Here is a 13,549-nt window from a genome sequence, read left to right as displayed (position 1 = left end):
TTTTTCATAAATTTAAAATTAATTTATCAATAATTTTACAAAGACAACTTTTAACATAAGTGAAATGACTTCTAATTGTCAAGTATTATTAATACACAAGTCCTAAAATTTTTAAAAAATTAACTATAAAGATACATTTGATGTAAATAAAAAAATTTTAAAAAATTAAAATAAAATAAAACTTAAAAATATTTTTCACAAATTTAGAGAAAAAAACTTTTACTCAATTTTTGACTTATTTTTTTAACATGAGAGATTTGATATTCACGAGAGGCTGTGTTGTTGAGCTGTTGTTCACAGTTAGTGATTTACACGCATTTTTCTTATTGAGTGGGAATTCTGGAGAAAGAGCGTGAGAGCGCATGTTAATATAAAAAGTTAAAGAGTGCGTGGATAAAAGAATCTTAAAAGGGTCAAATATATTAAACAGAGTTAGGATTTAACGGTAGATAGTAGATACTAGATACTCTTCATATGGATTAATGGATAGGTTATTTTTAAAGGGAAAGAAGTTGATAACTAGAAAAAAATTAATAAGCTAATCGCTTTTAAATTGAGAGAATGCGATTTATGTACGATCAAAGCAATACATTTAATATTAATTAATATTTTATTTTATTAATTTCTACTTTTCAAGTTTTTTTTTTACTTTTATATTTTTTTCATTTTTTTTTGAAAAATATAAATATATGTATCTACTCTATTTAGTGGTAAATATAAAAAAATACTCAAATTAATTTTTGAAGAATTTTAAATCGAACATTTTAATATTTAACAAATTTTTTATTATTTTGAAAATATTCAAGATTGAATTGATCAATTTATCTTATGATAAAATTTATTGGTTCAATATACATATTAAAAATTTTATTAAATTTAACAAAGGAATCAATTCGTCTAACGAAAATAATTATCAATAATTTTTAAAATAATTAAAATTTATTGAGATTTAAGTAGCCGATGTAAAATTTGTTAGAAACCAATTCAATTGTTTACCCCAAAAAAATATATATGTATATATGTCCTCAAGGAAAAATAGGTTTAAGATAAGAAAATGAAAGATTAATATAATCTGTAGATTATAAAATATATTACATACATATTCTAAAATGACTCAAATAAAAATAGTTTCTTAAATTTTTCCGTTAAAAGGCATATTCTTTATAATATTTATAGCAAAAAGATTTTTTCAATATTTACTTAAAAGAGTTCCAACTTTTAGAGTTTATTCATTTGAATACATTAACAAATTTACATTGACTGCATCAATTATATATTATATTGCATAAATGGCCAAATTCGTAACTTATATATATTATAGATTAAATATATTTTAGTATATTAATACACTAAAAAAATTTACATATTAGTAACTTAATATGTATAAATTATAATGTGTATTATAATATATTAGTAGTAATTAATAAATAGGTTAAAAAAAATAAAAATGTATAAATATATAAATAATTAAAAAGTTATTAAAAAATATAGGTTTGTATTAATGTAAAAAAATAACAACTATAAAAAAATTTCTTATTTTGATTCTTTCTATGACAATAGAAACAATTAAATAGACTTTTTAAACAATAAAAATTATTAAAACAAGACTTTAAAATAAAATAAAAGATAAATTTTTAGCAGATTATATGATTATATATGTTAAAGAAGAGAATGCTTCAAAATTTATTTCAGATGATAAATTTATAATTTTAGTTATATAAAATATCACAGAATAAATTTAAAAATATAAAAATTCTAAAATATGTAGTCAAATGTTAATTTCTATATAATATAATTATTAATGTTAACTTATATACTATAAATTATATTTTGTTGATTTTTTTATTTTATTATATTTTAATTTATTTTGTATTTAATTTGGCCCCTCTTATAAAATTTCTAAATCCACCACTGTATACAACATTGAATTATTATAGAAGTATGTAATTAATAATACAAAATTTATTCATAGTTCATCTATCATACATATTTTTTAATTTTTTTATTTGAATTTTTGTTGTATTAAATTATTTTAAATTACAATTTTTAAAGCATGATTAAAAAAATAGACTTTGTAACTAGTAAAGCTTTTTTTTTTTGAAAAATACTGGTTTAATATTTGATAAATTAAAAAAGCTTATTATAACTATTTTGTTAATTTATACAATAATAATAATAATAATAATAATAATAATAATAATAATAATAATAATAATAATATAACATTTCATTATAATATCTAAATTAAATTACTACACTAAATAAATCAATATTAATTTTTTTATCAGCAATAACATCATCCTAACTACTAAAAAAAACAATAATAATAATAATAATAATAATAATAATAACAATAATAATAATAATAATAATATTGTGTATAATTTGTGATTCATTCGGTGCATGTATCAGTAGGATCTCTCCTTAAAAGAATTGATGGGATCCATTAGAAGTCAAAAAAAGATATAGGGAGGAGAGGCTACTAAACTGGGTAACTATGGTGGCCTACCTATATAATCACAATCACCTCATTAATTATTTTGCAGTTAATTGGATGTATTACTGTTTTAGTTTAAAATTACATTGGTCAAGTATGTTAATAAATGCCAAAATTTTTCAATTATAGTAAACTAATTGAATGTATTTGGCAGGTACTGAAGTGTGGAAAATTTCCAACTACTATATGATCTGATCAGTTAATCCCCCTTTTAAATAATGACACTATTGAAATATTCTTACAATGTGTCAAAATTACCAGTCAAAAATTCCTACAACGTGTATGAAAAAATTTTATCATCTAAGACCGGTTAAACCGTTAAAGATTAGAATTAATGAGAATCAATTAAAACCGATAAAATCCAATTTAACTGAATCATTTGAGAAAAAAATTTAAAATTAATAAAGATATAATTTAAATTTGGATCCTCTTTAAATTTTTGTATTACATATTTTTCTTGCCACCAAATTATATTATCTTTTATTATTTTATATGCTACTTAATAATTATATAATAAAATTATACAATAATTTTTTAAATATTATTTTAATTCTATATTCACTTATATTTAAATTGATTATATTTTTATTATTCATAATTATTAATATAAATATTATCAAACTAGTATAAATAAAAATATCAAATATTTTTATTAATTAGAATATAATTATTTTTATATGATTATATAATATTTATTAATATTATTTTTAATAAATACATACAATATATAATAATATAATAAATATAAAAATACTTTAATACAAAAATAAAATTAAAAAATATTTATTATGAAAAATATTAGAATTTTATATACTTATTAATAATAACCGAATTATAATTTGTTGATTATAATATAATGTGTTAATTATAATTTGTTGAAACTTGATTGTTTTTAAAATATTAGTAAAAATATGTATTTTAAATTTTAGTTTTAAGTTTTTGACTATTTTATATTTTTTATTTATATAGTAGCGGTTCTACCGGTTTAACTAGTGACCCACCAGTTGAACCAGTAATCCAGTGACCCAATAGCCTAATCGGTTCGATCATCGGTTTGGTTCTGACAATTATGCTTAGCACCATAGTTGTCAAAACCGAATCGATAATCGAACCGGTTAGGTAACTGATTTATTGGTTTATTAGTTCAAATGATGAGTTACTGGTTGAACAGGCAAAACCGGTCTTACGTAAATAAAAAATATAAAATAGTCTAAAACTTAAAACTAAATTTTAAAATATATATATATCTTCATTAATATTTTAAAAACAATCAAGTTTCAACAAATTATAATCAACAAGTTATAATCTAGTTATTATTAAATAAGAATATAAAATTCTAGTATTTTTCCACAACAAACTTTTTTTAATTTTATTTTTTTAGTAAAGTAAATATTTTTTATTTTAATAACTAATTAATTAATTTATATTTATTATATTATTATATACTATATGTATTTATTGAAAAATAATATTAATAAATATCATATAATCATAAAAAATAATTATATTATAATTAATAAAAATATTTGATATTTTTATTTATACATATTTAATTACATTTATATTAATACTTATGAATAATAAAAAATATAACTAATTTAAATATAAATGAGTATAAAATTAAAATAATATCTAAAAAAGTTTTTGTACATTTTTACTATATAATTAATAATTAGTATTTAAAATAGAAAAAGTCTAGGGGCCAGCAACTTTTGTATTTTGTAGCCAGCACTTAACCATCAAAAGAAAAGTGAGTGATCTCCCACCATTGGATGTAATCTCACACCATTAAAAACACTATTAATGGCCAATTGATGGTTACAAAACACAAAAATTGCTGGCCCCTAGCACTCCTCTTTAAAATAATAAGGATCAACATAGCTTAGTGGCAAGGAGAGCATGTAAGTACAAAGAAGATCCAGGTTTAAACTACATCTTCATCAATATTATTTTCACCGACTTTAACCGGTTCTTATCAACTTTGATCGGTTCTATTTCTTAAGCGATTTAAAGATTGGACCGAACCAGTTGAGAGTTCGGTTCATCGGTTTACCGGTCGAACCGATCGGTTCGGTCTGGTTCTTACAACTATGCCTAAACTCCTATAAATACCCTCCAAAGCCAAAGTTAAATCAAAACAACTTCATCATTCTTCTTCTTAAAACTACTTTATCATTCTTCTACTTCATTATTCTTAATCACAATGCCTCGTAACAAAACCTTACCAACATTCTTCTTCTTTATCATGTGCGCATGTGTCTTGTCCCATGATAAGATTAATAATAAAGAAACCGTATACCTCTTGCAGTTTAGAGAAGCCATACAAAATCTTCCTTCTAATTGGTTTGACAACAGTACAACCATATGCCAATGGACTGGCGTGGTTTGTGGTTACACTCCACAAAATTTCCGTTTCGTAGAACGGATCGAACTCAAGTCAAGGAGGCTCAACGGAATACTTCCTTTAAATCTCAATGAATCTCTTGTCGCACTCTCCTGCCTCGATCTTCGAGACAACTTTTTCAGTGGTCCTTTGCCTTCTTTTTCGGGCCTCTCCAACCTCGAACAAATATTTTTGTCCAGCAACAATTTCACCTCCATCCCTCATGGTTGCTTTCAGGGTTTAGAAAGTTTGGCGCTCATTGACTTGGGAAACAACCCCAAGATCCCACCTTGGATATTCCCCACCGACTTAAATAACTACTCACGCCTTGTATCCATCGGACTCTCGGCTACAAACCTCATGGGCTTCTTGCCAAACACATTTGATTCTTTTTCCATATTGACTCTTCTTTATCTCTCAGAAAACAATCTCACTGGAGTGTTGCCTGAGTCTTTTTCAAAACTAACCAAGCTATAGAGATTGGATCTCAGCAACCAAAAGCATAATAACAAGTTGTCGGGTACGATTCAATTTCTTTCATCCATGCCAAAATTGGTTGAAGTGAATCTTGAGGGGAATTCCATCGAGGGTTCTATCCCAGACTTATCCAATTCCACCAGCTTGCAATATCTATTGCTTGCAAACAATCGGTTAATGGGTGTAGTTCCACCTTTTCTGGGATTGCTCAATAATATCTCTCAAGTTTCATTGGAAAATAACTGGTTGCAGGGTCCTCTTCCTGCATTTAATAAGAGTCGGGCTCCAAAGCTAAATTTCACTTCTAATAGATTCTGTTTAGACCATCCTGGACCTTGTGATCACAGAGTCATCACTCTGCTTCAAGTTGCTCAGACACTTTATTATCCATTTCTGCTGGCACAATCGTGGCGAGGAAACAATCCGTGTCAAGATTGGAATTTTATCACCTGTGATGATAAGGGCAACATCAGAACCGTAAATTTGACCAACTTGAATTTGACGGGAACAATATCTCTCTCATTCAAGAATTTAACGGTTCTGGAAGGATTGTATCTTGGTGGAAATAGACTGAACGGTTCTATACTAGATATCTTGACAAGTCTACGACAACTCAAGATTCTGGATGTGTCTAACAATAATTTATCGGGAAGTCTTCCACCGTTCTAAAAAAAAAACCATTGTCATTACCACAGGCAATGCTTTTCTCCAGCAGTCTCACTCGCCAAAAACCTCGCTCTCTTCTACTTTCATTATAGGTACGCTCATTATTATCTCTACATTGAGCAATGTTAAACTTATGGGAAACAAAAAAATAACAAAATTAAAACTATGTTAAACTTAAAAATTTATAGAAATATATATATACTAGATTAAGATCCGGGCATAAAGAGCTAAATTAATTATATTATATAGTATAAATCTAAAACGCTATATATATATATTGTTTCGGGATATATTAGATAATATGTGAATTAATATTAAACTTAAAAGTTAATTTGTAAAAAATATTGTACAATACATTTATTTAATTTGGCATTTTTTTAATCTAAATTTTTATTTTGTAATTATTCCTCACTTCAATGTATGCAAACAGGTATATCAGTTGGTGTTGGCGTTATTGTAATGATCTTTGTTGCAATTTCTTATTATTGCAAGAGGCATTTCAGTAGGATAATGCTGAACAAAGAAACATCTCTTGTTCGACAATTTGGGGAGCAAATAAATAATGCAACACTAGTGAGATATACTTATGCAGAAGTAGAACAGATGACAAACTCATTTCAAGAAGAGTTAGGAAAAGGAGGATTTGGTATTGTATACAAAGGATGTTTAAATGATGGTTGTCAACTGGCAGTGAAGATACTTAAGGAGATGAAAGGAAGTGCAGAAGAATTTGTAAATGAGGTTGTTACTATCAGTAGAACATCTCATGTGAACATTGTTTCACTTTTGGAATTTTGCTATGAAATGAATAAACAGGCTCTTATTTATGAATTCATGTCTAAGGGCTCTTTGGATAAATATAAATGTAAAGAGGGATCTTCCGAGTTAGATTGGAAAACACTACTTCAGATTGTAACTGGCGTTGCTCAAGGGTTAGACTACTTACATCGAGGGTGCAATACAAGAATTTTGCATTTTGATATCAAACCCCAAAATATGCTTCTTGATGAAAAATTTTGTCCAAAAATTACTGATTTTGGACTAGCTAGAATATGCAAAAAGGATGAAAGTGTTGTGTCTATATTAGACAGAAGAGGGATTCCGGGTTATATTTCACCAGAAATGTTTAGTCGAAGGAATGGTAGAGTTTCTCACAAGTCAGATGTATATAGTTATGGAATGCTAATTCTTAAAATGATTGGAGGAAACGATAATTATGATATTGGAGAATCTCATAGTACTGAATACTTTTCTGATTGGATTTTGAAGGATATCAAAGAAGATAAAATTCGTCTATTGAGATTTGCTTCTGGAAAAGATGATGAAGATATAATAAAAAAGATTTTATTTGTCGGTTTATGGTGCATCCAAATGAATTCATCAGATAGACCAAAAATGTGTAAAGTGGTGGAAATGTTACAAGGAAAACTTGAATTAATATCACTAGAGTCCATCATATCTTCTCCGACAGTACCTCTCTTACAGCATTCAGATGCATCTCATAGCTGATTATATGACACAGCAAATTCGATAATTGAAGAACTAAATGATTAGGTTCACCTAAACAAAAGGTATGTGTTTATAATTTAAAACTCAAAAATTCTTCTTAGTTTTAATTTTGATGTTCAGATTTAATTTAAATTTAATTGGACCTAAATTTTTAGGTTTAACTTAATTTGAAATTAGAATTAGCTTTAGCTAGTGAATTTTAAATATATTATTCTAATTATTGAGATTGGTATTGTTGATGGTTTAGATAATAAATTTTGATTGATTTTAATCTCTTGTGCTTAAAATTAAAGAATTACGTACATTTAATTTAATTGGATTGTTATAATTATTTTTTTTAATTCATGCACGTCAAGTGCCTTTATAACACTTTGAATTTTGAATTGCATGTTTACTTGTATATTATGTTTGTATATCTCTTAAGTAACAATTGAGCTAAAAGATTATTGATTCTGTTTAGAAATAATTATAAATCTTAAAGTAATTTTACTTTTCTGCATGTAATTAATGACTTTTTTGGCTGACTTAGAGAGTTATTTGCTTATTTATTGAAGAAACAATGCAAGATCATCATGATGATTATATAAAGGAAATATTTGAGTTTCAATTCTGACAACTATTGAAATGTTCGTTTCTTGTTTTATTGCTTTAAATCAATCATATATAAATGAGTAGTGTAAATTATAATTAATTTTATATGTTATTTTTAATTTTTATTTTGGTTTGCCATATTTTCAGCAATGCTAAAATGGTGATCACATAAGAGTGTCAAAATGATGACCACAAGACTTAAGGATATTTTGATCTATTGATAATATTAATCTATATAAAACTTTAATTTATGGTTAAACTTATAGAATTAACTTTTTTGTTATTGTACTTTAAAACAATCTTAGTTAAAATAAAAAATGTTTAAATTATTTATGTTATTATGTATTATACAAATATTGACTTCGTTAGTAAATTAGTTAATATATTAATTAAATAAAAAATGAATATAATTTGCTAAATTGCGTGTGTAATTTGTATTAAAAGAAATTATTGCAAAATGAATGTTGTGTTTTTGTATCTAATTAATGAAATAGCTCTAGATAGTTGCTTATCCAATTGAAAGATATATAAATAATATTAAGGCATATTTATATCTGGTTAGCCCACAAAAATTAAACTTAAAATTGTGTATCTTTATCATATATATCATATAAATTAAAAGTATTATTAGACTTGTGTAATGGATCTAGTACTTTCAATTCTTACTAATATTAATAATAAAGAAATATCCAAACACAATATTAGTGGATTTGAAGATACACAAGTGATTGAGGTCTCATAATCTTCTCCTTTGTTAATTTATTATTGCTTTGAAAATTCTTTTAAAAAAATGGTCAAAATATATGTCTCCCTTTCTTTTTTATTAATCTAATCTATTAATATATCTTCTTCTCTTGTGTTTTAAGGGGCAATAATGAATGGGAAATGGGAAAAAATCATAAAAAAGAGGGAACACAAGTACACAACAACTCCAAATATTCTCTCCCAATTAGAGGGAAAAAAAAAACTAAAGAAAACAAAACAGTGTGACGCTCCGCCAATAGTACAACAGTAAGAGGGGAGGATTTTGAAAAAAAAATTAAAAAAATAAAAAATTTAGTTAATTTTGCTTCTTTTTAACATGGAAAATCACGGGCCAAAACCCACAAGATTCAAATATATATGCTTTTTTAATAAAATTATTAAAAATTATTACAAACATATCAACAGCCATACTAGAACAAGAATTAATTTTAAAAATTGAAGATGAGCGGTGGAGTGAGCGGGGAAGAGACTTTGAGGGTGAAACACGGTGAGGCAGCCGATAATGTCGGCAGAAGAGATAAGGGGGAGAGCGGGGGAGGGCTTGCATCAGGAAAAAAGGAGGATCATACTTCGGGAGGGGTTTCTAAGCCTTTGAAGGTTTCTTTCAGGGATAAAGTTGTGGGTTCTAAGATTGCTAAAGCTTTTTCACTCGTAGAAACTTTGTTGGGAGATAACATTGCGGTAGTTTCTGGGAAGCAAGGAGATCTCTTGCCACCAAGTGTCACGTTTACCCAAGAAGCTAAGAATTGTTTGGCAGAACCATATAAGGATGCTATAGTGATTAAGGTGTTAGGTAAACATTATAGCTACACTGCATTGTCTCATAAACTCCGAACGGTATGGCGGATTAAGGGAGGTTTTGATTTATTGGACGTAGGGTTTGACTACTTTCTTGTGAAGTTTGATGTGGCTGAGGAGCGAGAAAAGGTTCTCTTAGGAGGCCCATGGATAATTGAGGGAAATTATGTGGCAGTGAAGCCTTGGGATCAAGAGTTTAGATCAAGTGAAAACTGTTTTGGAGCAACTTTAGTGTGGATTAGAATTTCTGGATTACCAATTTGGTGCTACCAAGAAGATGCAATGCTCCGTGTTGCGGCTGTAGTTGGCATTCCCGTCAAGATTGATTTGGCAACAAAATTAGCTGAAAGAGGACGATATGCTCGAGCCTGTGTTCAGATAGATTTAGGATTGCCAGTGACTAAGAAGATTCTTGTTGAAGGTGTTGAATATGAGGTTGAATATGAAAGTCTTCACCTTATTTGTGGCTCCTGTCTCAAGTTTGGTCATGATATGAAGGTGTGCAAGACTGCCAGTAATGCGGGAGGAGGAACTAATGCCAGGGTGGTCGGCGATGTAGCAAAGCAGCCAGAAAGTTCAAATTCAAAAAATCCAGTGCATGTGGAAAAGGAAAGTTTTAATTTTAGCAAGAATCTTGGAGATGAGACTGTAAATGTTGCTGTCCTGGATTTGGTGGAGAGTGATTTGCATGCTGTTCATGTAGACCATGCACAACATGAGGATTTGGAAGGCTGGACTCAGGTGATTAGGAAAGGAAAATATAAAATGGGTCAAAAGCCTTCTCCTAGCACCCATCAGGTCCAACCAAAAGCAAAGAAGACTCCTAACAAGGCTACCAATACTTGGACAAGGCCTAATCACCAACGTACAACACATGCTACTGGATCCAAAGTAAAATTAAGCAGGGGCATCAATATTGGAAAACTGGTTAGTGTGGCTTCTTCGGGGACCCGACACAACGTTCACCATCAGCAGCAAGGTGAGACAACAAATGGCACTGTGCGAAAGCGTCCTCGCCCAAACTCTTTGCAGAATTCACCAGTAGATAAGGATGGAGCATCGACGATGGGTGTGGCGCAAGTTTCAACGGCGAAAATTGTGCTGCAACTTGAGAGTCCATTAAAGGCGGGATCGTTGGAGACAGGAACATCATGTTGAGTCTCGGGTTTGTTATTGGAGCTCCCTTTTTACTGTTTTTTATGGATAGTTTCAATATCATAGCCTGGAATGTGAGGGATGCGTCTAACAAGATGGCCCATGTGCATTGCAAAAATTTGGTGAGAATATATAAACCATCTTTCTTCTTTCTCTTTGAGACTCATACCATGTTTAATAATTTGAAGAATTTTTGGGATAAGTTAGGTTTTCATTGTGTTGGTATTGAGGAAGCAGTAGGACACAGGGGTGGCATTTGGTTTCTATCTTCTATTGCTAATGCTTCTTGTGTGGTTATTGACCAAATTGACCAATGTATCATAGTGAAAGTGAGTGTGGGTAACTTAGTTTGGCTTTGTAGTGCAGTGTATGGGAGTCCTCAATTCGAAAAAAGAAATATGCTTTGGGATCATTTGTGTTCTATTAATTCAGACCATAATGGACCGTGGATGGCCGTTGGTGATTTTAATGAGATTGTGGCGCTAGATGAGAGTACAGGTGCTTATTTTTCTTCTCACAGAGCTAGTCTATTAGCTGCTACTCTAGATGACTGTGAGCTCTTTGATCTTAAAGTGACTGGTAGGAGATATACTTGGTATAGAGCAGTTCAGGCTGGCAGGAACTTGGCTAAAAAGTTAGATAGAGCTCCAGTTAATGAGGCGTAGATGACAATGTTTCCTGAGGGTTATTCTAAAATTCTTAGCAGGCTTCATTCTGATCATTGTCCTATTTTAGTTCATTGACATGGTGGCCCCAGAGTGAAAGGTTCTCGTCCTTTTAGGTTCCAAGCTGCGTGGGCAACACATCCTTCTTATAAACATGTTATTAGTAAGGCTTGGAATCAAGAGTTTGGAGGCGTTACTGAAAGGCTTAAGATGGTTCAACAGGCTTCTTTGGACTTCAACTCAAAGATTTTTGGAAATATTTTTGTGCAAAAAAAGTAAGCTGGAATATCAGATTGATCAGATTCGACGGCGTTTGGAGGTTAGCGATGTGTTATCTCTGAGAATTAAAGAAGCTGAACTGAGGGAAGATTACAATAGGCTTTTATTGCAAGAAGAACTTTTTTGGTACCAGAAATCTAGGGAGCAGTGGATCAAGTATGGGGATAGAAACACTAAATTCTTTCATCTTCAGACTTTGGTGCGTAGAAACCATAATAGAGTACATGGATTATATGTTAGAGATGAGTCTTGGTCTACTGATCCAGATATTCTCCAGGAAGAAGCCCTCTCTTTTTACAAGAAACTCTTTGGTACAACGGAAGAGGTTGAGGTTGATTGTTTAGGGGATGTTCCGATACCCACTCTAAGCACCGAGGCTTGTGCTAGGTTAATTGACCCTGTCTCTTTTGCGAAAGTCAAGTTAGCAGTATTCAGTATGAGCCCTTTTAAGGCTCCTAGTCCAGATGGCTTTCAAGCTTATTTTTTTAAAGAATATTGGGAGATAGTAGGCACTAAGATTTGGAATATTGTCCGGAGCGCTTTCTTGGGAGAGTACTTAAATCCTAGCATCATGGAAACTCTGATTGTACTTATTCCTAAAATTGATAACCCTACCTTTATGAAGGATTTCAGGCATATTAGCTTGTGTAATGTTGTTTATAAAATTATCACCAAAGTATTGACTAATCGACTTCGGCTTTTTCTTCCAGATATTGTTAGTCCTTTGCAAGGAGGTTTTATTCCGGGTCGTGGTGCTCCTGATAATATTATTGTGGCCCAAGAAATTCTGAATTTCATGAAGCACAAAAAATCCAAGAAAGGTACTCTTGCTTTTAAAATTGATCTTGAAAAAGCTTATGATAGGATGATTGGAGGTTTTTGGAGAGTACTCTCATTGCTTTTGGTTTTCCTATCATCACTGTTAATTTGATTATGAATTGTGTCCGTGCATCATCTCTTTCTATTATGTGGAATGGGAATAGATTGGATAGTTTTGCTCCTAGAAGGGGGCTTAGACAGGGCGATCCAATGTCTCCTTACTTATTTGTGCTTTGTATGGAAAGACTTGCTTGCTATATATCTCATAAGGTGGTCGAGGGTGTGTGAAAACCAGTTTTTATCACTAGGGGTGGCCCAAAATTTTCTCATTTGATGTTTGCAGATGATCTCTTACTTTTCTGTCAGGCTACAAAGAGTCAGGTCCAAATGGTCATACATTCTCTTAACCTTTTTTGCAAGGCATCTGGCATGAAAGTGAATCTTAAAAAGTCTAAAGCTTTTTGTTCTAAAAATGTGACTACTCGTAGAAGAGATATTTTTACTAGTGTTTCTTCAATACGTTTTGCTTTGGACTTAGGAAGTTATCTTGGAGTTAACCTTAATCATTCCCGTACCAGTAGGGCTTCTTTTCATTCGGTGATTGAAAAGGTGAGGGGAAGATTAGCTAACTAGAAAGGAAGGCTTCTAAATAAAGCAGGGAGACTTTTCCTGATCAATTCTGTTACAGCATCCATTCCTGTCTATCATATGCAGGTATCTTTTTTTCCAAATTAGGTTTGTGATAAATTGTCTTCTATGATGAGACAGTTCCTTTGGAAGGGTCAAGTTGATGGTAGAGGTCTTTCTCTTGTTAATTGGAGGATCGTGATCACTCCAAAGAAATTTGGTGGCCTGGGTGTTAGAGATCCTGTGTGTGTTAATATATCTTTACTTGATAAATTGGTTTGGCAACTTTTTCATTGTCAGGACAAACCTTGGGTTGCT

General features: G+C 30.1%; 1 pseudogene; it reads left to right on the top strand.

Annotated features, from left to right (window-relative positions):
• The first annotated feature begins 4,700 nt into the window (after positions 1–4,700).
• LOC107636958 (receptor-like kinase TMK3) lies at positions 4,701–7,577 on the top strand (annotated as a pseudogene).
• The last annotated feature ends 5,972 nt before the right edge of the window (positions 7,578–13,549 follow it).

This window comes from Arachis ipaensis, chromosome B4 (assembly GCF_059453495.1).
Source record: "Arachis ipaensis isolate K30076 ecotype BB chromosome B4, ASM5945349v1, whole genome shotgun sequence".
NCBI lineage: Eukaryota > Viridiplantae > Streptophyta > Magnoliopsida > Fabales > Fabaceae > Arachis > Arachis ipaensis.
Note: the sequence above shows the minus strand (reverse complement) of the source record. Positions and strands in the feature narration are given on the sequence as shown.